Source organism: Anolis carolinensis, chromosome 3 (genome assembly GCF_035594765.1).
Source record: "Anolis carolinensis isolate JA03-04 chromosome 3, rAnoCar3.1.pri, whole genome shotgun sequence".
NCBI classification, from domain to species: domain Eukaryota; kingdom Metazoa; phylum Chordata; class Lepidosauria; order Squamata; family Dactyloidae; genus Anolis; species Anolis carolinensis.
Window position 1 is genome coordinate 191,350,637 of NC_085843.1, and position 23,529 is coordinate 191,374,165.

At 40.5% G+C, this 23,529-nt stretch overlaps 2 long non-coding RNA genes across 6 annotated transcripts; one reads left to right on the top strand and one right to left on the bottom strand.

Annotated features, from left to right (window-relative positions):
- Positions 1-42: 42 nt before the first annotated feature.
- Positions 43-9,678, bottom strand: LOC103278271 (uncharacterized). 3 transcript variants are annotated; one of them, XR_010004557.1, is made up of 5 exons: positions 9,544-9,678; positions 8,351-8,370; positions 3,565-3,611; positions 2,797-2,907; positions 43-739 (listed from the first exon to the last, which is right to left on the bottom strand). It is a non-coding gene; the product is annotated as an uncharacterized LOC103278271 (long non-coding RNA). The 3 variants fall into 3 exon arrangements; XR_505926.3 differs by lacking the exon at positions 9,544-9,678 and adding an exon at positions 8,851-8,964 and having other exon boundaries at positions 2,797-3,611; XR_010004558.1 differs by lacking the exon at positions 9,544-9,678 and having other exon boundaries at positions 3,565-8,805.
- On the top strand, positions 9,618-17,187 carry LOC134297709 (uncharacterized). 3 transcript variants are annotated; one of them, XR_010004561.1, is made up of 3 exons: positions 9,618-9,749; positions 11,083-12,779; positions 15,093-17,187. It is a non-coding gene; the product is annotated as an uncharacterized LOC134297709 (long non-coding RNA). The 3 variants fall into 3 exon arrangements; XR_010004560.1 differs by lacking the exon at positions 15,093-17,187 and having other exon boundaries at positions 11,083-11,455; positions 12,712-12,928; XR_010004559.1 differs by lacking the exon at positions 15,093-17,187 and having other exon boundaries at positions 11,083-12,928.
- Positions 17,188-23,529: the final 6,342 nt, after the last annotated feature.

A 23,529-nucleotide genomic window follows, 5' to 3' on the forward strand; every position in this document is an offset into this window, starting at 1 on the left:
AGTCGCTCCTGACACACACACACACAAAACAGATTTAATGCTGGTTGTTAAAACAATTTATTAGTAGAAAAAATAAGTCTTCTGAATATATTGTCATCTTATTTCTGTTCTTGCCTTTTAAATCCTATCACCTCTATTTCATTATGGAACTATTCAGGAGTCCAGTGATTTATAACATTTCCATGAAAATACTATAGAATTATCACAATGGCTTTTCATTTAGGGGAGAGAGAAGATTAATGCAAGACCAGCCCTAGTTCTGTGCTAGGAATAAGGACAGTGTAGATCATATCCAGCACACAAGTTATCTGATTTCTTAAAAAAAACAAACAACTCAGAATGTCCCTTTGACATGGTTCCCTACACATCCCAGATTATTTTAGGTTGAAAGTAGGGTGTGTATGTCTCCCTCTGCGGAATCAGGAATGACTTCTTGCTTCAGAAAAAGCCCTTTCCTGAGCATAACAAGATCGATTTCCACATCCATAGGAAGTTGAACAAATACATGAACATTTTTCTAAGTTCAAAAAATAGCAGGATACAACCCTCTAATGTCTGGTGTTAGGGTTGTGTACAGTCCTAGGACTTGAGACCGTAGTCATCTTCGTGCTGTGCAATGTCTCACTAGCCAAAGAAATATAGATGGATGTAGCAGCTTCATTTGAAATAGTTTTTTTTTCTGAACCAAGAAACAGCACTCGAGGTTCTAGATCTTTGCAGTTCTTTTTATTTCTTCTCCCTTGTAGTAGAAGAAAGGGGAAGGACCAGATACTAAGTTAGAACAAACAAGTGAATGCATCCCCAGCATCATCACTCAGTATCTTCAGGGCTATCGCTACAAAGCGATTGGCTCTGAAGCCTACAACGAACACCAGCTACAACCTTACCTATGAACAGTAGCAATTAATTTCAGTTCTAAATTTTCACAACACTTTGAATAAGAGCATTGTGAGAAATGGAAATGGGTGTCTGCTACAGCCACCAAATAATCTCGGACAGAAGTTAGAGTACATTTTGCCACGTTCCTCAAGTCTGACTTTGTCTTTTGCCCTCATTAATTTCCCAAAACTTATTTGTAATGAAATTTGACTTCATTGCACCATTTTATTTGGCGTTACAGGTCAACAGTAGGAAATATACTGATCTGTTGTAGAGTCTTTGATTTGTGTATGCAGTTAATTCCAATAACTGTAATAAGCGATCATCATTTCATAGTTTCTAAAATTATCCTCCATGCTCTTATCTTTGACACCAGTTCTACTTAGTGATCGAGGAATTGTAATTCTAATTCATATTCTTCATAGACCTATTCCTTTGACTTGACTTTGTTCTCCACTGCCTATCATGTTGTTTTTTTGTTGGTGCTCCTGACAACAGCCATGTGATTTGCATCTCAGTGAAGTTTCTTGTCGTCGTAGCAAGCTTTAATGAATATTTCAGTAGTTGGTGATAAGAGTCTCTTGATAAAATGGTAAAAATTTAATATTGAGATTAACAATTTACTATGTTAGATCTCATTTAAGTTTTCTTCTCTTTCCTATGAGTATATGATATATTTCAACATGGCTATGAAGAAGTTGTACAAAGTCATTCTTTGGAACCCAATAACAAAAATCTGTTAAATGGATGTGTAAGACTTATTATTGCTTTTACATGGCTACTCTTGGGGCCATACATTTCTGTATCCTTGAGGACATGTGAGTTCTGCTACAAAAGAATGTGTAGAAAAATTGACTATACTACTTGCTATGGCACTGAATGGTTTTTAAAGAGATGCTGTAAGCATAGGTTGCTTTAAAAACACCCTCTTGAGCAAGTCACACGCTCTAAGAGGAAGGCAATAGCAAACCTTCTCTGAATAATTCTTCCCAAGAAATTTTGCCTATGATAAGAGCACCATAAGGTAGAGTTGATTTAAGGGTACATACCAAGAACAAAAGCTAATATTTGCTCTCACACATTCAGAGATAGGAAAATTAGTAGAGAAGTGTTAATAGATTACATTTATGTTGAAAAATTGACATTTAGGTGGCACTTATTGTCACAAAAGATTTGGTGCTAAAAGTCTTAACAGAATGACAATGAAAAATAAGGTAAAGGTAAAGGTTTTCCCCTGATGTTAAATCTAGTTGTGTTCGCCTCTGGGGGTTGCTGCTCATCTCCATTTCTAAGTCAAAAAACCAGCCTTGTCCTCAGACACCTCCAAGGTCATGTGGCCGGCATGACGATTACCTTCCCGTCTGAATGGTACCTATTGATCTACTCACATTTACACGTTTTTGAACTGCTAGGTTGGCAGAAGCTGGGGCTAACAGCATGAGCTCACCCCGCTCCCTGGATTGGAACAACCGACCTTTCAGTCAGCAAGTTCAGTAGCTCAGCACTTTAATCCGCTGTGCCACTGGGGGCTCCATAATGAAAAATACTGTCCCATTATTTTACTCCTTTTTTACCTTTTGCCCCTCTTTTGATCTTATCCAATGCCTGTTTTTTTCAGTTTGAGAATAAAGAAACACCTGCATGAATTATTCAAAACTCTGCTATCCACCCACTAAAAAAGGAACGAGTGAAATTAAAAATAAATACAAACAGATGTAGGAAGCACAATTGTGTCTAATAAATTATTGAATAACTAGATTCACACCTCTTTTCAGTGGTATCCTATAATAAAAAGTTTCAATAAACAAACAGTCCCTCAACTGCCTTCCCGAAGGACCTGTCTCCGATGTTCAACAAGAACAATTTTCTTATTATCAGAAATAATTTTGAGAATGGGACAGTCATATTGCTCATTACCTATTGCTTCATAGGGGCAAGGGCAGAGGATCACTTCACTACCAATTTTGTTAACTTTTCCCTTCCTCCACTGATCTCCATCACTTCTTTCCATCTTCTACAGTGTGCTCTCTAAAGACAAAAAAGAAAATCCAAAGAAAGAATGGGAGAGAAAGACTTCACAGTTGCAACATTCACATTTTAAAAACCAGAATAAAACATTGAAATCACAACTCTGAGCAATGCCTGCCTTAAAGTGTTTATACTAGAGGGAGAATCTACCTTAGAGCTTATGGCTATTTTATCAGGCAGTGACAGTAGGTGCATTTCGCCAGTTTTCATCCTTTCTAGGCTAGGATTTTTATATGAAGTCAAGGGAGAAAAAGTATTTTGAACTTTTGACTGAGCTTCTCATTGTTGAAATCCCCGGTAGGGTGCCTCCACCTCTTTTCTTTACTTTTTGGATCAGCAGCAGCTATTACGCACAGAACCTAGAGAAAGCTAGATAAGCCAATTACATAATGTATTTCTTTAAAAGCTGTAATGCAGTAGAATTTTTTTAAAAAATCTCTGCACTTGTTAAAATATGTTGACATTAATAGGTATATTCACATGTATGAACTAATAATTGTATTTATAATATTGTAACATTCTTGTTAATTTGCAATTCACATGAATAGAAATCCCTAAGTTGATATGTGACGGGGAAGCTCTGAAGAAAAGAACTAATTTGTATTATTATCCTATTTTATTTATTTATTTCCCATACTTGTATCCCACCCTTCTCACCACGAAGGGCACTCAGGGCAGCCTCACACCTGGCAGCAATTTGATGTCTGAAATAGAAATTCCAAAAATACAATGACAATTAAAATGAAACAATAAAACGTAAAATATTAAAACAACAATTAAAATCACGCAAATTCAAAATCGTAGTCCAGAATCAGTCCATTAGTCAATACAGTGTTCCCTCACTTATCACTGGGGTTCGGTTCCAGGACCACCTGCAATAAGTGAAAATCCGCGTAGGGACTCTATATTTATCTCAATATTTATATATTATTTTAGTAATTATACACTATTTTAAGTCTTTATCAACCAATCATGTGTTGATAAATCACCTCCTCCTCTTCCCGTTGCCGCTTGGGCTCCTTTTCTCTCCCTTTGGCTTCTCCTTCCTCCCTTTCTTAGGCTGTAAATTGTAATTTTTATGATTTTAGAGTTTATTGAAAAACCGCAAAACAGCAAATCCACAAAAGGTGAACTGCGAAGTGGTGAGGGAACACTGTACTTTAAAAAGTTCTCAATTATTTCACTGCTATAATTATTGCTCAAATGCTTGGTCCCATAACCATGTCTTAAGTTTTTTCCTAAAAGCCAGGATGGAGGGGGCTGTTCTGGTTTCATTAGGGAGGGAGTTCCAGAGTTGCAGGGCCACCACAGAGAAGGCCCTGTCTCTCGTCCCCACCAGTCGCGCTTGCAAGGGTGATGGGACTGAGAGCAAGGTCTCCCCCGACAATCTTAACCTCCAAGGTGGGTCGTAGAGGAAGATATGTTCAGATAACTAAGCTGGACTGGAACTGTTTAGGGCTTTATAAGCTAAAGCCAGCCCTTTTCTTTAGTAATATTAAGGGCTTGAGCACATGGTTCTCTGTGCTGCGATTGTCAGATCACATAATCTTGTAAGATAGATCAGAATGAGAAAGTGCCTTGGCCCGAGGTTGTCCAGAAACTTTCATGATACCACAATTATTTTGATCCAAATCCCCAATCCAACACACAGATAATTAAGCTATTACTGCAACTAGTTTACCCAGTGCCCCAACTCAGTAAAAGTCATTGGTTATCAGAAATGGAGCAACTGAGAAAGAGCCTGATAAGACTGACTTACTCAGAACCTGGAGGCTATACGGAGGAAATTTTGAGAGCTGAAGTGGTGGGGCTTTTGTAGTTATTGAACTGAGAACTTGCTTACATTTTCTTCATTCATAACTTTGCTGTATAGAACGTAGCATTCAAGGAAATTCCATGATTTCCTTGTGAGTGAATTTAATTGCTAACAAGGATAATCACACAATGAAACGTGAGTTAGTACTTAACAAGAATTATGTTTTTCTTTGTCTCATTGCTTTACATGTTTGAGTCAACTGTGCCTGTGCAGTGCTCATCTTGGAAAAATGTGTGATCTTTTTGGTGAGAGGCCTACCCACTTTAGTATATCCATACACAAGCATTGCTCTTTCCTGATCCTCAGTTTCCTTTTTGTCCACTGTAGCAGCATTTGCAACCTTTTCCTCTAAGTTCCATTGGAGTCTTTTCAGCAATCTTTTCTTACTAGTTGTCAATCTCTGCAGTTCTACTAGTTCTTTGTTCATTATTAGTCACCTTAACCATATGTTGGAGAGCTCTGTTCAGGAGCATATATGGTTTTGTAGGTAGGAAATATGTCATTTCCTCTTAGTGCCTTCTGTGCCTGAGCAAGAAGCATGACACGGACTCTCATTACTGAAAGTCAAATTAGTTCTCAGCCTCAAAGAAACAAGTGTCGCATTTGAAGACTCTTCTAGTGGTTAGATGATAGTAGGACCACCTAATCAGGCTCCATTTGGCATGTTTTGAAAATAGTGCCACCATTGGGCTTTTTGATTTTTCACCTCAATGAAATGATCTTTCTTATATTTGATACCATCATCGATTTCAAATACATCCCTTGGTTCTGAATAAGCATTGAAGAAAACTCTTTGTCTCTACATCATCTCAAAAATGTCCTTTGATTTTCCACCAGTTGCATTTCCGAAGGTTCAATGTGTGGATCTAGCTGTCATCATTCATACTTTTCCTTCAGATTTGGATTCTGCTCTACCAGCATTAGCTCAACCTCTATCCCATTAACTTCATAAGAGCATCAAGTTCTGTCTGTCTCAGATAGACACCTGAATGACTCCTTTATAAGAAATACAAAACCACAAAACAGATGCTGGCATGGAATCTTACAAGTCTAAAATGATTTTTCAAAAGGATTGGGGAAGGAAAAAAAACACATCCCCAGACTACAAATTTGCCTTGATTACAGTCTGAATAGAATATTTCACTATAAACTTAAGGTGGCAACAATATATAACAATCTAGGAATGTTAGTTAGTGGTACTCCTAACATTAAAAAAAGAGATTTGCAAACAGTACATTCCTTATCTAAAATACCTTATGACAAAATACCGGTTGTAACAATATACCAATGCGGAAGGGTATGACCTCTTAACAGAAGTGAGATTCAGCTGCACATACAAGATTCTATCCATCCTGCTTTATTCTTACATGGTGGAAATAGCAACCTCCCAAACTTTTCACTATTTATTTGTTAATGTATATATTTGCTAACCTGTATTCTATCTGTATTTTGATTTGTCAGTTTGATTTACCTCTTTGGTGTGGGAAGGATTATAGACACGTGATTGTACTGAGCATGTTCAGACTCAAGACTCCATTTTGTTTTCAGTGTGTGTTTGGTCTCCAATGAAAGCAGTTGCTGTTTGGACTTCAGTAGAGAAGTATGCTTTTGACTTCTATGGATATAATATGTTTACGGACTGCAGTTAGTACAATTATACTTTGGACTATGGACAATTGATTAGGAATGATATCCTGTGTACTCAACACAGAGAAATCCACATCCTATCTATAACTGAACTTTAATAAGAAATGTGCCTGTAAGGTGAATTAATATAAGATGTTTGTGAGTAAACAAAATATGTTATTTTTCAAAGAAGACTTTGGGTTTTTTTTATCTCTGAGTGCATATTTTAAACTACGAGGTTTCAAGGGAGTGTATATCTTTTGAGCAATTACAACTGCAAAGAAACAACCATCCTCTGCTAACCAAATATATTTTTGTAGTGGCATGTCTTTGTCCTTGACAATCAAAGTCATGGTTCTTCAGTTTAACAGCTGAGTTGCCTGTGTGCCATTACATGAATGCTTGTGAATATCACTTGTTCAAAAAGTTGACTTCTAACATGCCTTTCTTGACTATTGGTTTTCAAAAGGTGGTCTCCACATATTCATGGAGATTTACATTTGCCAAATGGATTTGTGCCCAGAGACTGGGTGTAGTTATTTCCAATAGATTATGGAATTTCCAATATTACAAAAGAGACATTTGTTGCTGAATCTCCCCACTGCACCCTATCTCAGTTATTTTTTGTTTTCCATTTAGATCTGACCCTGACATCTTTTCAATAGTGCTTTTCTTCTCTTCTTGTTTCTTCTGCCTAACTTTTTCTGTTTGAAGAGTTCACAAATTGCTACGGACAGAATTCATTTCTTAGTTAATCTTAAGGTTCCAAAAGAGTATGGCCAATTGCAAATGACTTTCTCCTGATGAATAGAATTTAGTATTCATCAGGAGCACATGTTATGATGGATCTGATACCTGCTGAGCACTCATTGATGGTAAATGCTTGAAGTACTGAATATCAGCGTTTCAGGATGAACGGCTCACAAGATTGGATCTTTTACCGGTTTAAAAAAAAAACATAAATCATCTTCGTTGCTGATACACCTATGATCATATACAAACACATTCACTACTTTACATATACCCTATGAATTTAGAAAGTACCAGAAACCACTGGACATACGATCCTTGGATGCTATGAATTGCCCACACTCTTGTCATAGAAGCTCAGTTAATCAGTCTGTAGCAGCAGGATGCCTACTGGCCCTTTAAGAAAGCTTTGATAGTCATCAAATAGAGGTGGGTGAAATAAAAGTTAAAAAAGAATTTTGAATCAATGTGAACCCTCCTGGGCTAAGAACACAGGTGGTATCATGGGGCTTTAACTACAAACAGCCAAGAAAGTAGAGAGCTCAAGATGAGGAAAATGTAAAAGGAAGACATTGAGGGGGTGGGGGGGGGGGAGGCATATGTGAAAGTTGTAAATACAGCAGGGCTGGTTTTCCAGAAGTGCAAAGTGCTGCATAGTAGTGTTGTGCATTTGTATGGAATTTCTATTTGTTTTGTGTAGTTTCATTCATGTCATCTCATTTTCATATTCGTGTCCCACTAACGAAAATCGGCCGCCTATATGACACAAATTTTTGTCTCGCTAACGAAAAACACAAAAGTTTTTGTGTCATTGGTGGCAATGGGAGGGATTCAGGGGCTCACTCCCCGCTCAGATTTAAGGCTAGAGGGGTGAAAATCACCACACATGGAGGGCCCACCAACTTTTAAAATGTGTGTGTCTCCCCCAATTTCTAGCTATTTTTTTCCTTTTTAGAAATAAAATTACCTATAATAAAAGCTTTCCCTTTTCCTCCCAGCTTGCCCAGCCCTCTTAACTTCTGCAGCAGAAGGAAGGAAGATCAGGGGAGCTGCCAACCAGCCAGTCCAAATCCCCTCTCCAAAAACCCCCAAATCCCCCAGTAGTCCCAACTTAGTGCCCTCACCAGAGTCAAGAAGGCATATGGCAAGCCAGCCACAGCCAAGCAAGGCAAGGCAAGCCCAGCCCAGCCCAGTCCAAGCAGAGACAGCACAGCAGCAAAATCCAACCAGCCCACAGCCCATGTCACCTACCTTTCATATGAAACTGTCATCTGTTGTTCCGTGTAGACAAACAGTCGACACGAAATGACAACATGAAGGAAACAAAGGAAAAATTGTCACGCACATCTCTAATTTCTACCCCGCTCTTCTCACCCCAGAGGGGACTCAGAGCGGCTTGCAGTTTGGCCACTTGAGGGCCACATTGCAAATACACAGTGTATAAATATAATATTACACAAATCAAAGCAAATTTAACATAAAATACAAGACAAAAATCACACAAAGCATAATAACGTTCAGAAATAAGATATAAATAAATATTAAACACTTTGAAAACTAATTACAATTATTGTGGAGACCCATCAATTATTTCGCCAAGCCCAGTCATCAGGGATAAACATGAGCCAGCGAGAAAATTAAGAGAAGTCTCCACAAAATAAATTAAAAAAAAATAAAATAAATTCTGAAAACAAAACAAAAACAAAAGTCTCCACTAAAGCTCAGGGATTTACTAACAAGAACTCCACTACCTCATCCTCTTTTTTGTTTCTCAACTTGAAAAAACTTGCTGAAGAAAAACTTTTGGCTAAAGAAGCCAAAATGCCAAGTTTCAAGCAAAAAAGGGGCGTGCAACTATTGCATGGTGACGATGATTATGTGCTGAAATATGTCTCTCATAAGCTCCCCCTCTGCCCTCCACTAGCCAATCACCTCCCATATGCAAATTCCCCCTACCTCGCAATCCCCACTGGCCACACCTTGCATATCCCACTCCCTCCCAGAGGCCCGTCCCTCCCTCCCTCCCTCCCTCCCCCCCCTGGCCAATCGCCTCCCACAGGTAAACTCCCCCTACCTCACAATCCCCATTGGCCACAATTTGTATATCCCCTCCTTCCCAGAGCCCCCTCCCCCTCTCCCTCTCTCAGCCAATCACCTCCCACATGCAGATTCACCCCTACATCACAATCCCCACCTGCCAAACATTGCATATCCCTCCCCTCCCAGGAGTCCCTCCCTCCCTCCTCTCCCATCTCGGCCAATCATCTCCCACATGCAGATTCCCCCATACCCTCAAAGGGACTCCCTGAGAGTGGAACTGGGACCCAAATGGAGAAGGCAGGCCCCTCCTCCTCTGGGGACTCCTTCCCTCTTGGGCCAGGGCTTCCCTTGGGAGTGGGGAGTGGAGGGGGGACTCCTGGAGGAAATGGGGGCCCAGGGCTTACCTTGGAACATTCTCTGTGTTTTCGGGACCCACCCGGCGGAGATGGGTGCCTCGTCCTGACCTTCTGCAAAAGTAGAGGGAGGCAATAAAGCAGGCCCCTACTGGACCTGCCTGGAGAGCCCTCTGCCCATGTTGGTGGCCAGGAAGGCAATGGCGGGGCCAACCGACTAGAGGCGCCTTGGAACCCTTGGTCTCCATGGCAACCAGGTAAACACCACCGGCCCTGGAACATTGGCAGGAATGGAACCTTTTCAAAGGAAAACAACTTCCAGCCTGGAGCTGCTCTTGGGAGTGAGTGAGGGAGGGAGGGGGCTCCAGCATGAAGGAATGAAGCAAGAAAGCAAGGAAGGGTGGCTCTGTGGATCTTCCCTTTTCTGCTCCTCTACTTTGAAGGGTGGACTCAGGGGCCATGGGACCCTCTGGAGCTCCAGGCAGAGGCCTCCTTGGCTCCTCTTCTGAATAGGGCCTCTCCCTCCGGTTCTGGAGGCTCCCTGGTTCTTCCCAAGGCCAGAGGCTGTAAGGGGCCCCCAGACTCTCCCAGGAAGAAAGGAGGAAGCCTAGCTCTTGGAGGCTTCTTCCGGAGACTCTTTGGTCACTGTTCGGCTGCTTTGGGGACCAAGGACCAAGCAGTCTCTGGGAGGAAGCCTCCTTTCTCTGCCACTCCTGAGATACCTTTAAGATACCTTTAAGAGAAAACTGAACGGAGATCAGAAAAGACAAAGCAAAAAACACCCCAAGGAGGTTTAAACATGCCAAAGCTGTAAATGCAGCAAAAGAAGGGTATGGACCTTGGGAAACTATAACTCCCAGGAGGACTCCATCACATGAAGCCATGGCATTTAAAGTGGGATGCAAGGGCATTCATTCTATAATCTAAATGCACAAAGAGAATGACCATGGAAAACTATGACTCCCAGAACTGCATGGCATGGAGACATGGCATAATAATAATAATAATGATAATTGTGATTCTGTGATACAAAATCCAACATATATATCTTGTTTGCTGTGTTATACCCTGTCTTTGTGTCAATAAATAATAATAATAATAATAACAACAATAACAATAATAATAATAACAATAATAATAATAAAAACAACAGCAGTGAGGTAATTCTACAGCACAGGTGCACTTTAAGACTCAGGCCCTGTCTGCACTGATCTTCTTGGCCAGAGAGGGCTGGTGTCTCCCAAACTACAACTCCCAGGATTCCATAGCCTTGAGCCAAAGTAGGTCAAGTGTGGTCAAAGGGCATTCATTCTACACTGCAGACTCACCTAAGACTAGGAAAGGCATGTATTCATTGCTCTGCCCTTTTTTTTGGCATTTACTGAAAGAGACTGGCATTGACTGGCTCCATATATCCTGTGCATTCTTTCTTGAGATATCTAGTTTGGCTCTGAGGAGAACAATCTGCAAAGCTGTCAGACTGGAAAGGCCATGTCCCCCTTTATGTCTGATGTCATTTCCGCTTGTTACACCATCCAGTTGAACCCCCTTCTGCCAGACAGTAACGCACAATCCAATCTCTCCCAACAGATGGCAATCCAACCTCTGCTTTAAAACCTCCAGAGAAGAAGACTCCACTGGACTCCAACATAACCATCGCATTCCTCTGTTGAGCAGCTCTTACTGTCAATAAGTCTTTCTGATTCATCAGGTGAAATCTCCTTTCCTGCCATATGGATCCATTGCTCTGCTGTGTCCCAATCTCCTCATTGAGCCTCCCTTCGTATGTTAAAACATGACTCCTATGACCCTTCTCTCATCCTCCTTCTTCAAGCAAAATGTATTCAGTGGCTCCTTAGAGGGATTTATGGCTTTGGCCCTTTTGGCGGCCCTTCCTTCTCTGGACCTTTTTGCCTGTCCCTCTCCTTCTTGGATTGTGGTCTCCAGAAATGGATGATCCCAGGTGAGTTTCTGACCAAAGCAGAACAAAATGGGATTGTGAATCTCCTCCATCGAGACACTAGACAATGACTGATGCAGTCTAGAATTGCATTGGCCTCTTTCGCCGCAGCTTCACGCTCTTGACACATTTTCCATTTGCAGACTACTAAGAACAGGGTTCACTACTATCCGCACTTTTGTATTTCTGCAAGAAACAGATCCCCCAGGGAAGCATTAAAAAACCACAACAACAACACACACACAAACAGTTCTTCATAAAGAAATGGGACAAACGTTATTGACACAGCCATGCCATCAAGGTCACAACATCTTAACATGACACAATGACTAGAGATGTGTAGTGCAAATTTTTCCTTCGTTTCCTTCATGCTGTTGTTTCATGTCGACCATTCGTTGACATGATACGACAGACTACAGTTTCGTACAAAAGGATAGGCAACACGAAAACGAAAGTCATCATGCTGGCTTTTGTTTTCTGCCTCATGGCCTCCATTGGCTGCAGTTCACTTTCTCATGCATCAGAAAATAAGGCGGGAGGAGGTGACCCTTGGCCAATTAGAGGCCAAGGAATCACTGAAGTTGGCTGGGCAGGGAGGCAGGGAGTGTATATAAGGGAGGACTGCACCCAAAAGAGCCATTTGCTGCCGTCACTGGGCTGTGGGCTGGTTGGGTTTTGCTGCTGTGCTGTCTCCACTTGGGCTGGGCTTGCTTTAGCTAGAAATTGGGCAAAGATGCACACATTTTAAAAGTTGGTGTGCTAAAAGGGGTTGATTTGCCCTCTGTGTTTTGCGATTTTCACCCTTCTAGCCCTAAATCTGAGTGGGGGGGTGAGCCCCTGAAGCCCTGCCATTGCCGCTAATGGCACAAAAATGTTCGTGTTTTTCGTTATTGAGATGAAAATTCGTTTTGTATAGGTGGCCCATTTTCGTTAGCGGGACATGAATACAAAAATGAGATGACACGAATGAAATACACAAAATGAACAGCAATTCCATACAGATGCAGAAAACTACTGCATAGCAAAAGGCCAATTAGTGTTTCTTGTGTAAATGCAAGTACTAGAATAAAAAGAATGATAATCAGATATGGATGGCATTGGTATGTAAAAGAAATAATACAAGGTGCAGAGAAGGAAAAGCAGTTTTCTTTGAAGACAATAAAATCTAAAAGCCGAATAAACTCAGTGAAAATATTAAGGGAGTTTTCATGGAGTGTATTACTGAAATTATCATCTCTAATATATCCTATTCTGTCCAGGTAATGCATAGTTAAGTCATATGAGGATGTGCTGCAGAAAGAAACCAACAAGGCTGGAGAACAAATAGGTATGTCAAAATGAAAGAATTGAATGGGAGACTGAATATGGATTTGGAGCTGTTGGTTGCTTAATCTTAAAAGATCTATGCTGTAAGAAGTTCCAAAGGAACATGTCTACAATGTACTTGAAATATAATAAACTGGCAGATAGAGTTGACACAGTATGCTAAGGTTATCTTGTGATCTCAAATGAGAGACACCCTTATCAGTTCATTTGGTTTTAATGCTATATCACAGAGCTCAATGCTTCCTAATCTTGGATTAACAGATATCAGATTATATTTCCATAATCTCCAAATAGCACAGTCAATGGCCCATGATGATAGTTCCTTGTTTAGGAAACATTGTAATGTATGGAAATGGGTTTACATGTCTTTCCTCATATTGCTGAGTTTCTGTTTTTCTTAAATGCAGTTTGCCATATTGTCTGAACCTAGATAAACAGGCTAATGTTTACCTGTACTTAATGAAAATGAGCAACCTTCAAACTATGGTTTATGAAGCTGGTTTGCTTCTACCAAACACATTTAAGATTAAGTGTGCTTAGTTGCTGCAATCCAACTTAATAAACATTAGTTTACAGGTGACTTATTTGAACTATTAATTAAGTAGGGCTAAGAGCTGAAATGACAATATTAGACTCTGGGTGATCTAAAATGGAAGCTAAATTTTCTAATTACTAAATCTGAGAGAGTGGGAAAATCAACACAGGTTCATTGCCACAATACAGCTAAACCATTGTTTAGCATCTTGACCAACAGCTGTCTATTTTCGCCATCAGTTTGTGAAAATTGACTTTGTGAAAAACAGCCTGACCAATTGAATGACCAATCATAAACCCAAGTTGAGCTAAATTGCAACATGCAAAGTGAGAAAAGCTCAAGCTAGGGTAGGCAGGCAATTATCTCTTAAGAAAGGCAACCAAGGGCCCTTCTACACATCCAGTAAAATCTGGAAGTAACCAGAATAAAAGGGGTGGGGGGTGGCTAAACAATGTTTGGGGAAAGTGCGGGTGGAATCGGGTTAACAGCTGAAAAGCAAGGAGCCCCCGGTGGCGTAATGGGGTAAAGCCTTGTAACCTGAAGGTTGGGTTGCTGACCTGAAGGCTGCCAGGTTCGAATCCCACCCGGGGAGAGCGCGGATGAGCTCCCTCTATCAGCTCCAGCTCCATGTGGGGACATGAGAGAAGCCTCCCACAAGGATGGTAAAAAACATCCCCTGGGCAACGTCCTTGCAGATGGCCAATTCTCTCACACCAGAAGCGACTCAGGTTGCTCCTGACACACACACAAAAAGCTGAAAAGCAGATGTTGAAAGGTACACTTTAAACCCAATTCTGCCTAGAATCGTGTATGTGCGCATATGACGTCCAGTGCATCTTGAAGACAATTTATTTTTAAAAAACTTCTGGCAGATGTCCCCTGTCCATTTGATCCTCTTCAAAGGAAGATGTGAGGACAGCAGGGGACCATATCCCAGGACTGACAGATCTGTGTGTGGTCTTGCTTTCAGGTCCTGGGAATTTTTGCCCCACTTTTAAAACCCACATTTTGATGCTGTCTGGAAGTGCCCCTAGAATTTTAAAGTTGGAAGAGATCCCAAGGGCCATGCAGAAATACACTGTCAAAGTACTTGAGATAGGGATCTAGCTTCTGTTAAATAATCTCCAGAGAAAGTGTCCATCATGTTCTGAGGCAGCATGTTACACTGTTGAATTGCTTTTACCATCCATATTTCTTCCTAACGTTTAGATGGAATCTCCTTTCCTGTAGTTTGAATCAATTGCTCTGCGTTTTAGTCTCTGGAGTATCAGAAAACAAGCCCGCTCCCTCTTCAGTATGACATCCTTTCAAATGGTTATCATGTCCACTCTCAATTTTCTCTTCCCCAGGCTAAACATACCCAGCTCCCCAAGCTGCTCCTCATAGAGTTTGACTTCCAGACTTTTTATTAGTGCCCTTCTCTGGACATGTTCCAGCTTGCAAATATCTCTCTTGGATTGTGGTGCACTTCTGCTAAAGCTAAGAGAACAATAGCAGGTGGAAGGCTGCATGATTCTTATCTGTGTTCTAGAAGATTCAAATACATTCTCCACTATTGCAAGCTAAACTGAATTCTTGCACTCAAATATCTAAATACTATTTTCAGTGTTGGACACCTGCTTCTAGCTCTTTCTTTCTCATCTACCTGTTTTCATTCACGTTGTATCTAACTTATTGAGATAAATCTGTGGATAAACATTTTGAGGTTACAGTGGTTTACAAAAATAGCCTTCCTGGTTCAGAGTGAAGGCCTATATGTTGTTTCATCTTCTTTCCTAGTGACCACCTAGATGCTTATGGGATGACCACCACAGGATATGAGGCCAAAGGTCCACTAATCCTACAGTCAGGACTCCTGCTCTAGTTCTTCTATCTGTAAAAGTTCTAAAGACACAAAAGCCTGGCTCATACTCAGTTTGTTAATTCTACATCAAGCCTACAAAACTATTCAAAGATCAGTCAAACAAATTGGATGGCATATGTGATATCTGAAAAAGTGCAGATGTAGGTGCCCCTGATACCTCTGTCTACAAAGAGCTTGCCTGAAAGGCAGCTTCTGTGTAACAACGGTGTTGTTTCCAAGACACTTATGCTCAAGTGTACTGTCTTTCCCACTCTGTGGTTTTACAAGGGAATCAATCAGAATATTCAGAAAAAAGGAAGCCAGCTGAAACATTGTAGAGATGCTTTCGTAATGGATCAAAACCACTTTTTTCTCAAGCTATCCTGTGAGGTTTTGATAAATCCCTTCTGCAGTTTTTCCATTCTGTAGCAGTAAAATATTCAGCAAGAAATCAACATATTTTAATAATCAGGGATAAGCAGCTAAAAAAAGGAAATTGCCTTGGGAAGGTAGAAACATTTTGTGCCAGTGATTTCTTCCATATGTTACTCTGTACATACTAACAAATAGCTTGCATCAATTTGATCACTGTCATAACTGCTACAAAATAATGTTATTAAAACGAGGATCCATAACTACACAAGTGTAATGCAACAGTGTAAACATAACTGTAGGATTTCTTTTTTGTTTTCATTGTGCGATATATTAGAAGCATCCTATACTATGTTCTCCGCTTTTGACTATTGCCATAATGGTCTCTGGATACCCCAAAATAGGATTGCATGAACTAAGGTTTATTGTCAAAAGTGGAATAATTCAGACTTTCAGTTAGTTAGCTATTAGGCATGTGCAAAAGACGTATTGTAAGTGGGAAGCCATATCTGAAGCGTTTCCATGGCTCACACCAAATATTTTAGAATCAAAACATACCCCATACTTTTTTGTTTTAGTTTTGTAAATCTCAGAAGGCTCCCAAAGTCAGTTTCATATTCAGTGCAAGGAAGCAAAGCCATCAAGCCAATAATTCTGTTATTGATGTTTTAAAAGGTGCTTTTAGGATGTTTTTAGGATGTTTTTTAAAGATGTTTTTAAGATGTTTTTAAATTGTTGATTTTAGCCGGTTCTTGTAAGCCGCCCCGAGCCCTAGGGGAGTGGCGGCATATAAGTTTGATAAATAAATAAATAAATAAATAAATAATGCTGCCTGTCTGCCTTGCCATTCTTCTCCCTGGAATTAATGGTGTCTCGGCATTACAAGTGGTGAAAACAGGGAGCAGTGCATTTTGAGAACGTCACATAACTCTAGGAAATGTAGTTTGGGAAGGCGAGGAGCCTTATCGTCCTATAGAATATTTTGCTTTGTTTGGTCTCCACCAATTTAGGAAAGTTTCTGCCACAAAAGCAAATTTATGGGGGAAGCATAACTTCTTTCAAAGTAAAGACTATACAATTAAATAGGAAATAACACTTTGAAATTAGGAACAGATTTATTATTTTTAAAAAGTTTATAAAAACTTTAAAAATTCACCAAAAATCCGTTGATAAGTTGAAACATTCTGAAATTTGGTGGGGTAACAGTGGTAAATGTGTTCTACCATTGAGCAAGTTTCACCCGAATAGCTTTAAAAATGAGGGAGAAAAGAGCCCTTGAAGTTTCCCAGTTATAGTAATTTAATTATATGCAATTACTGCAATGCAATAGTAACAAAATTTCATTAGTCTCGTTATAGTATTGAAATTTTCACTAAGTATACTTTATAAACACTTTAGAAATGAAGTGCCAGTGCCTCCCAGTTTTGTTGTGACTTTTTTAAATGGCTCGCACATGCTTACTAGCTATTATTGCCTCCCTTTCCTGTTAGTGCTCAGGGAGAAGGGCAAAGTGAGTCCTGTGGACTGCATGTGGTGCCAACACCATTTTTTTGCATCCACAAACCACCCCAGACCACCTCTATCCCTGATCACCACCTATTTATTGGAGCCCCTAGTGGCACAGTGGGTTAAACTCTTGTGCTGGCAGGACTGATGACTTGAAGGTTGAATTGCTGACCTGAAGGCTGCTGGTTCAAATCCAACTCGGGGAGAGCACAGATGAGCTCCCTCTATCAGCTCCAGCTCCATGCTGGTACATGAGAGAAGCTGCCCACAAGGATGGTAAAACCAAAACATTCCTGGACTTCCCCTGGGCAATGTCCTTGCAGACAGCCGGTTCTCCCAAACCAGAAGCAACTTGCAGTTTCTCAAGTCATTCCTGACACGTAAAAACAATCCTATTTATTTCCCATTTTTTCACAGTTTGGAACTCAAGGCAGCTTCCAACAGCTAAGAATCAAACTCAAAAAACAAAAATAATTAAACTTGTGTGGATGCAGTTTTAACTCCCTCTTTGAGGATCTTCCTGAATGTCACAGTTTTCTTAGACAAAGAAATACTTAGAAACTGTTTTGCCAGTCTTCCTCTGTAATCTATCTGGTATTCATTGGCAGTCTCCCATTTGAATACTAACCAGGGATTATCCTCATTAACTTTCAAGATTAGAATACTTTCCCCAAATACTTTCAATTTCTTTTTTAGAATAAAAATAACTCCTAAATAAGCTTCACCATTATATCTATTTAATTTGCCTGTCTAACCCTTACTTCTCAAAAGCAGGCAGTTTCCAGCCCAAAATGAACCTGGAAGTTTCATCATATCACTTTCAGTCCAGTGGTAAAATACTGATATGATCTACCAAAGGATGATGTGAGGGTGAAAATGGGTCCCAACCCAGTGCAGTTGCTCACCAAAGAGTGGACAATTAAGGATACTCATGGCTTGAAATATTCAAATTCCTTTTCTCCACCCCCTGCAATTATACAGGACCTCTCTGGAGGAAAAATCATAAACAATGCAGGATGAGTGCAAATGAAAAAGGAGCAAGGCACAGCATTCTTTAACTGGAGTGGACTACTTTGGAGAGAGGTAAGCTCTCCTTCTTTGAAGGTCACTGTAACAGATCTTACCTACCTCCCAAAGTTGGTATGTGGCCCACGTTGCAGGACTGGTGTGCAGCCAATTTGTAGGCAGGACCATAAGTGGCCATTTTGTAGACCTCACTGACAGCAGCTCAGTAGAGCTAAGGGAAGGATCCATTAGCATAGATGCTTCCTGATTGGCTGAAAGTAAATGAGATGTTGCTTATCAACTGAAGGTGTGTGGAGCCAAAGTGACAGTTGGGGGTGACTGGCTGAACATTCTTTTTTCAGTTAGTCAGGTTTTGGAAATCAAGTGAGTTGGAGTCTGGTTTTGGAAGTCAATTTTTAGGAGTTGGTTTTGGAGAAGGGAACTGTTTCTTAAAAGGCAGCCTCTTTGAGGAAATATAGTTAGAGCCTTTAAGAAGGGAAAGGCTAAAGACTATATGGCGATTGCCTAAGGAATTGCTGTTTAAATCCTGGGAGAATTGGATTTAAATTTTCCTGTTTATGTTTCCTTGGCAAAGGAACAGAGCCACACATACACTAGTTCATAATTAACATCTTTGGAAGAGAAAAACCATAAGCCATTATTGTAACCACTAAGCATCTGCACTGTATAGTATTACTGAAACCATAATGCTTATTTACCTCACAAGTTACAAAAACAAACTGTTATTGTTTCTCCTCATTTAAAGTGTCGTGTCTGTCTCTCAAAGTAATAATATACAAAGAAAAGAAGCTCCTGAATACATAAATGGTGGCAGCAGAAATAGTAATCCCTGCAATTCTGACCAGTTGAAGAAAATCCTCCTTACTGTATATTGTTTTTAAAAAACCCATCCTCCATAGTCGCTACACCCCCAAAGCATCTTTGGATGGGCATCTTTCAGGAGTGCTTTACCTCTTAATTCATGTATAGCAATGGGTTGAACTAGATGGCCCTTGTGGTCTCTTCCAACTCTAAGATTCTATTATTCTATGAGTGCATGGACAACCTAAAATACGAGGCATGATTATAGATAGTTTTTTTCATATGTTTGAATAAATTTATCCTAGAGAAAGCCAGCAGAAAGAAACTGCATCTAGGCATGCAAGTCAACACATAGGATCAGCTGCAAAAGGCAATATGAACTTACTATTTATGCAGAATAGGATTTCAGGACACCAGTGATCTTCTTGATAGGAAGCCACTTTCTGTCTAGACTTCCAGACAGCATAATTTTTTTTACTCTTCCCTGGTATTAAAGTTTCTATAATTTATAGAACAAATAAAATTCTGAGCAGATGGCTTCCCCGGGATGGTGGTATATGATTCTTTGATTAGATTGAATTTTTTCCCTTTCAGAAAAGCTGGTGTCGCTCACATATTTCTTGTTTCAATATTCTCAAAGCAGATGATATCTAGTCACTTTCCATCATTCTGTCACAGTGGCTTCCATAATGTGTAGACATCCAATTGTCCCTCTTTCCAACAAGTTTGAAAAGGCCATTTATAAACCAAGCAAAATGCAATATTTTTCAAACTTTTGATGGGACTGCAGGTAACAGTGTGAAGAAAATTAAAAGAGTTTTTAAAATCTTCAAACATAATCAGTATTCCTCAGACATGTTAGGATCCAAGTATCTGATTTAATTGTTTCTGTCATCAAAGCCTGAGAGGGAATTGTGTGACTCAGACTCCAGAAATGAATAGAAAAAAGGCTCACTTGTTGCCTGTTTTAAAAAAAACTGCCTCATGCAGTCTGCTAGTATAGCAACACATGGTGACAAATGACCATTTAGATAGGAAGTGAGGAGAGTTGTGTCCTAATACACATAGAGGACACTAGATGGAAGAAGACGGATCCAGATATCTGCAGGTGTCGAGGCATGACAGCATTAGATCATTTCTTCCATACAATACAGTAGGTAATGTACTTTTCCAAATGGATGGTTTCATTGTTTCACATACATGCTTTTCCTTCTCCTGACAAACTTACTGTACTTACTTATTTACTTAGGTGATCCCTCATAGCTCGAGGATGATGGCCCTCCAAGTGTAGTGTCTTGGCGGTGGATGCGTAGGTGGCTGCGGAGACTTATTCTTGACCAGTATGTTCTTCTGCAATGAAGACATCGGTTTCCAGATGGAAGGCAGCCCCAGTCAGGGTTGGCTTGATGCGCCTTCCTCTTGGCACGTTTATCCCTTAAGCCATCCATTCGTGCCTCTTCGAATTCTGCAGCACTGCTGGTCACAGCTGACCTCCATTCAGAACACTCAAGGGCCATGGTTTCCTAGTCCTCGGTGTCTATGCCACAGTTTTTAAGCTTGGCTTTGATCCCATCTTTAATTCTCTTTTCCTGCCCACCAACATTCCGTTTCCCATTCTTGAGTTGGGAGTATAGCAACTGCTTTGGGAGATGGTGATCAGGCATTTGGACAACGTGGCCAGTCCAGCGGAGTTGATGGCATAGGAGCATTGCTTTAATGCTGGTGATCTTTGCTTCTTCCAACATGCTGCCATTTGTCCGACTGTCTTCCCAAGATATTTGAAGAATTTTTCGGAGGCAATGCTGATGGAATCTTTCCAGGAGTTGAGTGTGACGTCTGTAGGCAGTCCATGTTTTCCAGGCATATAGCAGGGTTGGGAGGACAATAGCTTTATAAACAAGCACCTTGGTATCCCTATGGATGTCCCGATCCTCAAACACTCTCTGCTTCATTTGGAGAAGTGGTGCACTCGCAGAGCTCAGGTGATGTTGTAGTTCAGCGTCAATGTTGACTTTTGTGGAGAGATGGCTGCAAAACTTGTATTGGCTTGTCCAGAATTGCATGATATTTCAAAACAATCAATGTACCATCATATTCAATTGCCTGAATTTATCTCTTATATATATGGTGCTGGGAACACAGCAGCCCACAACCAAGTTATGCTATTTTATTTTCCTGCCATTCACCTTCTGTTCACATCTGAATATTCCTCTTAAGTAACTTTTTCTAATTACTTGTTCCTATACAGAATAGTTTACTAGGGTAACAGGCTCTCCCCAAAAGGTATGGAGTTTGACACATCAACATGGAACCAACCATCTTAAAGGCCCATTTATTTGAAAGGAAGCATGCTGTTTTTAAGGGCACATAATTGAGGCTTCAATCCTATACTTCCTGATGCAGTACAGGATGGATGTTGGAAACAGAGCTCTGGGTTTGGATAAGCATGCATAGCATTGATGGGATTTACTATACAAAATCAATCCTCAAAAAAACAAAATCCAGACCTTGTACTAAAATACGATGGAAAGAACAATAATGACTGATCAAAACAGATAAAACTGTAATCTTGTTTAGTAATAGTGGCGACATCTGATCCAGTCGTTTATAGAAATGCAAAGAATCACATTTCTACCTAAATCTCAACAGAACAGATGTCAGATGAGTGTTTCTGGGGACATTATTCCTCAAGAGAGGTGTTATTACAAAAAAGGTACTTTCTCTGGCCTCCACCTGTCTAACATGTGAATAAGTTCAGAGCAGCCTACTGGTTGGTGAAACATAAGAGATGCTATATTAATTGTCGTAACGAATTCTTAACATTCAAATAAAACATATAACTCTCACAATGCTGCCTTTCGTGAGGAGCCCCAGGTGATGCAGTGGATTAAACCACTTAGCTGCTGAACTTGCTGACTGAAAGTTCAGTGGTTTGAATCCATGGAGCAGGGTGAGCTCTTGTTGTTAGCCCCAGCTTCTGCCAACCTAGCAGTTTGAAAACATGCAAATATGAGTACAGTGTTCCCTCACTTATTGCAGGTGTTAGGTTCCAGGACCACCCGCAATAAGTGAAAATCCATGAAGTAGGGACACTATATATTTATACATTATTTTAGTAGTTATACACTATTTTAAGTCTTTATCAACCAAACATGTGTTGATAAATCACCTTCTCCTCCTCCCATTGTCGCTTGGGCTGCTTTATAATATTCTTTTAGAGAAAAACCGCAAAACAGTGAATCTGCAAGAAGCGAACCATGAAGTAGTGAGGGAACACTGTAAATCAATAGGTACCACCCGGGCGGGAAGATAACCGTGCTCCATGCAGTCAAGCTGTCCAAATGACCTTGGAGGTGCCTGCGGACAATGCTGGCTCTTTGGCTTAGAAATGGAGATGAGCACCAACCCCCAGAGTCAGACATGATTGGACTTAATGTCAGGGGGAAACCTTTACCTTTACCTAATGCTGCTTCATTCATGCTCAAACACTGAGTGTCAATATCCAAGTCCAGATATACAGAGGATTCTTAAATTAAAGACTAAATCCACAATCTGAAGTCAGTGTCCAAATTCCAAGGTCAAACAAGCCAGTAAGGACCTCATCACATTGAGGTCCTCAATCTGGGCTATAAAGGGAGGCAGATTCAACACAGATTGTGTCAAATCCAGCATGGGAAAGCCATTGCCCCATGTCCTGCCCAGATCACTTCTTCTTATCCCATGGGGGAAGCGTTGCTGCCCGGCTTTCCCCTATTGTTTTGTATGCTGCCTCCTGAGATGCCCACACTCTCTTGAGGCACGGAGCCCTGCTAGAAGTAGATCAATGTCATGTGATGGGATCTGGATGGCTTTGTGCCTGAAGAGAGATGCAAGCATCATGGGACAGTCAATTTTGCCCAACTAATGATGTGGTAAGTAACAGTATAACTAATTGCAAGACAAAATCCTAAGTACTCAAGTCCAAGTCCAGTCCAGGGTTCACAAAACCAGTCACACACTGAGTTCATGATAACATCATCCAGCAAGATGACGTCTCCAGCAACAAAACGGAGAACTTGAGTCTTTTATGCTAAGGCCACATGTGTTGCTTGTGGATAGCCTATTTCTCAGCTAACCTGGCAGATCTGCATAATTGATCTTGCTCATTGCGAAATTGCACATAAGAAGGAGCAGTTAACCCTTCATCAGCCTGCTCTGAAGCGATGGCTCCTTCTTGCTCCTCTTGCTGGGATGTGGTGGCTACTGATAAAGGTTTTTCCTCTGCAGCTACTACACTCTGCTCTGAAGGCTGCTGAAAGTTGTTTGTCTGTAGCTCCAAACACTTGTCCTCACTTTCAGAGCTGACCAGGACAGTAATGTATCTTCCATTAGTTTGTCAGGCACATGCTTTCCTACCTTTGTACAAGATGACCAAAGTCTGTGTCATGATTCAGGTATGTAGAGTCCCTGTCCTTTTGTAAAACCCCAAAATGTAAGTTTCTGATGATCCCGTCAACAGTCTAAGCTGATACAGTCTAACAAACTATTTCCTGCCAGATTTCTCCAGGGTGAGCATTTCATGCATAACCACTTTAGACTGACAGCCCTATATTGCTAATCTCTGACAGTTCTATATTGCCAATCACCTATTCTTGACAGTTTTCTGGAACACAAGTTAGAAGCTCTGAA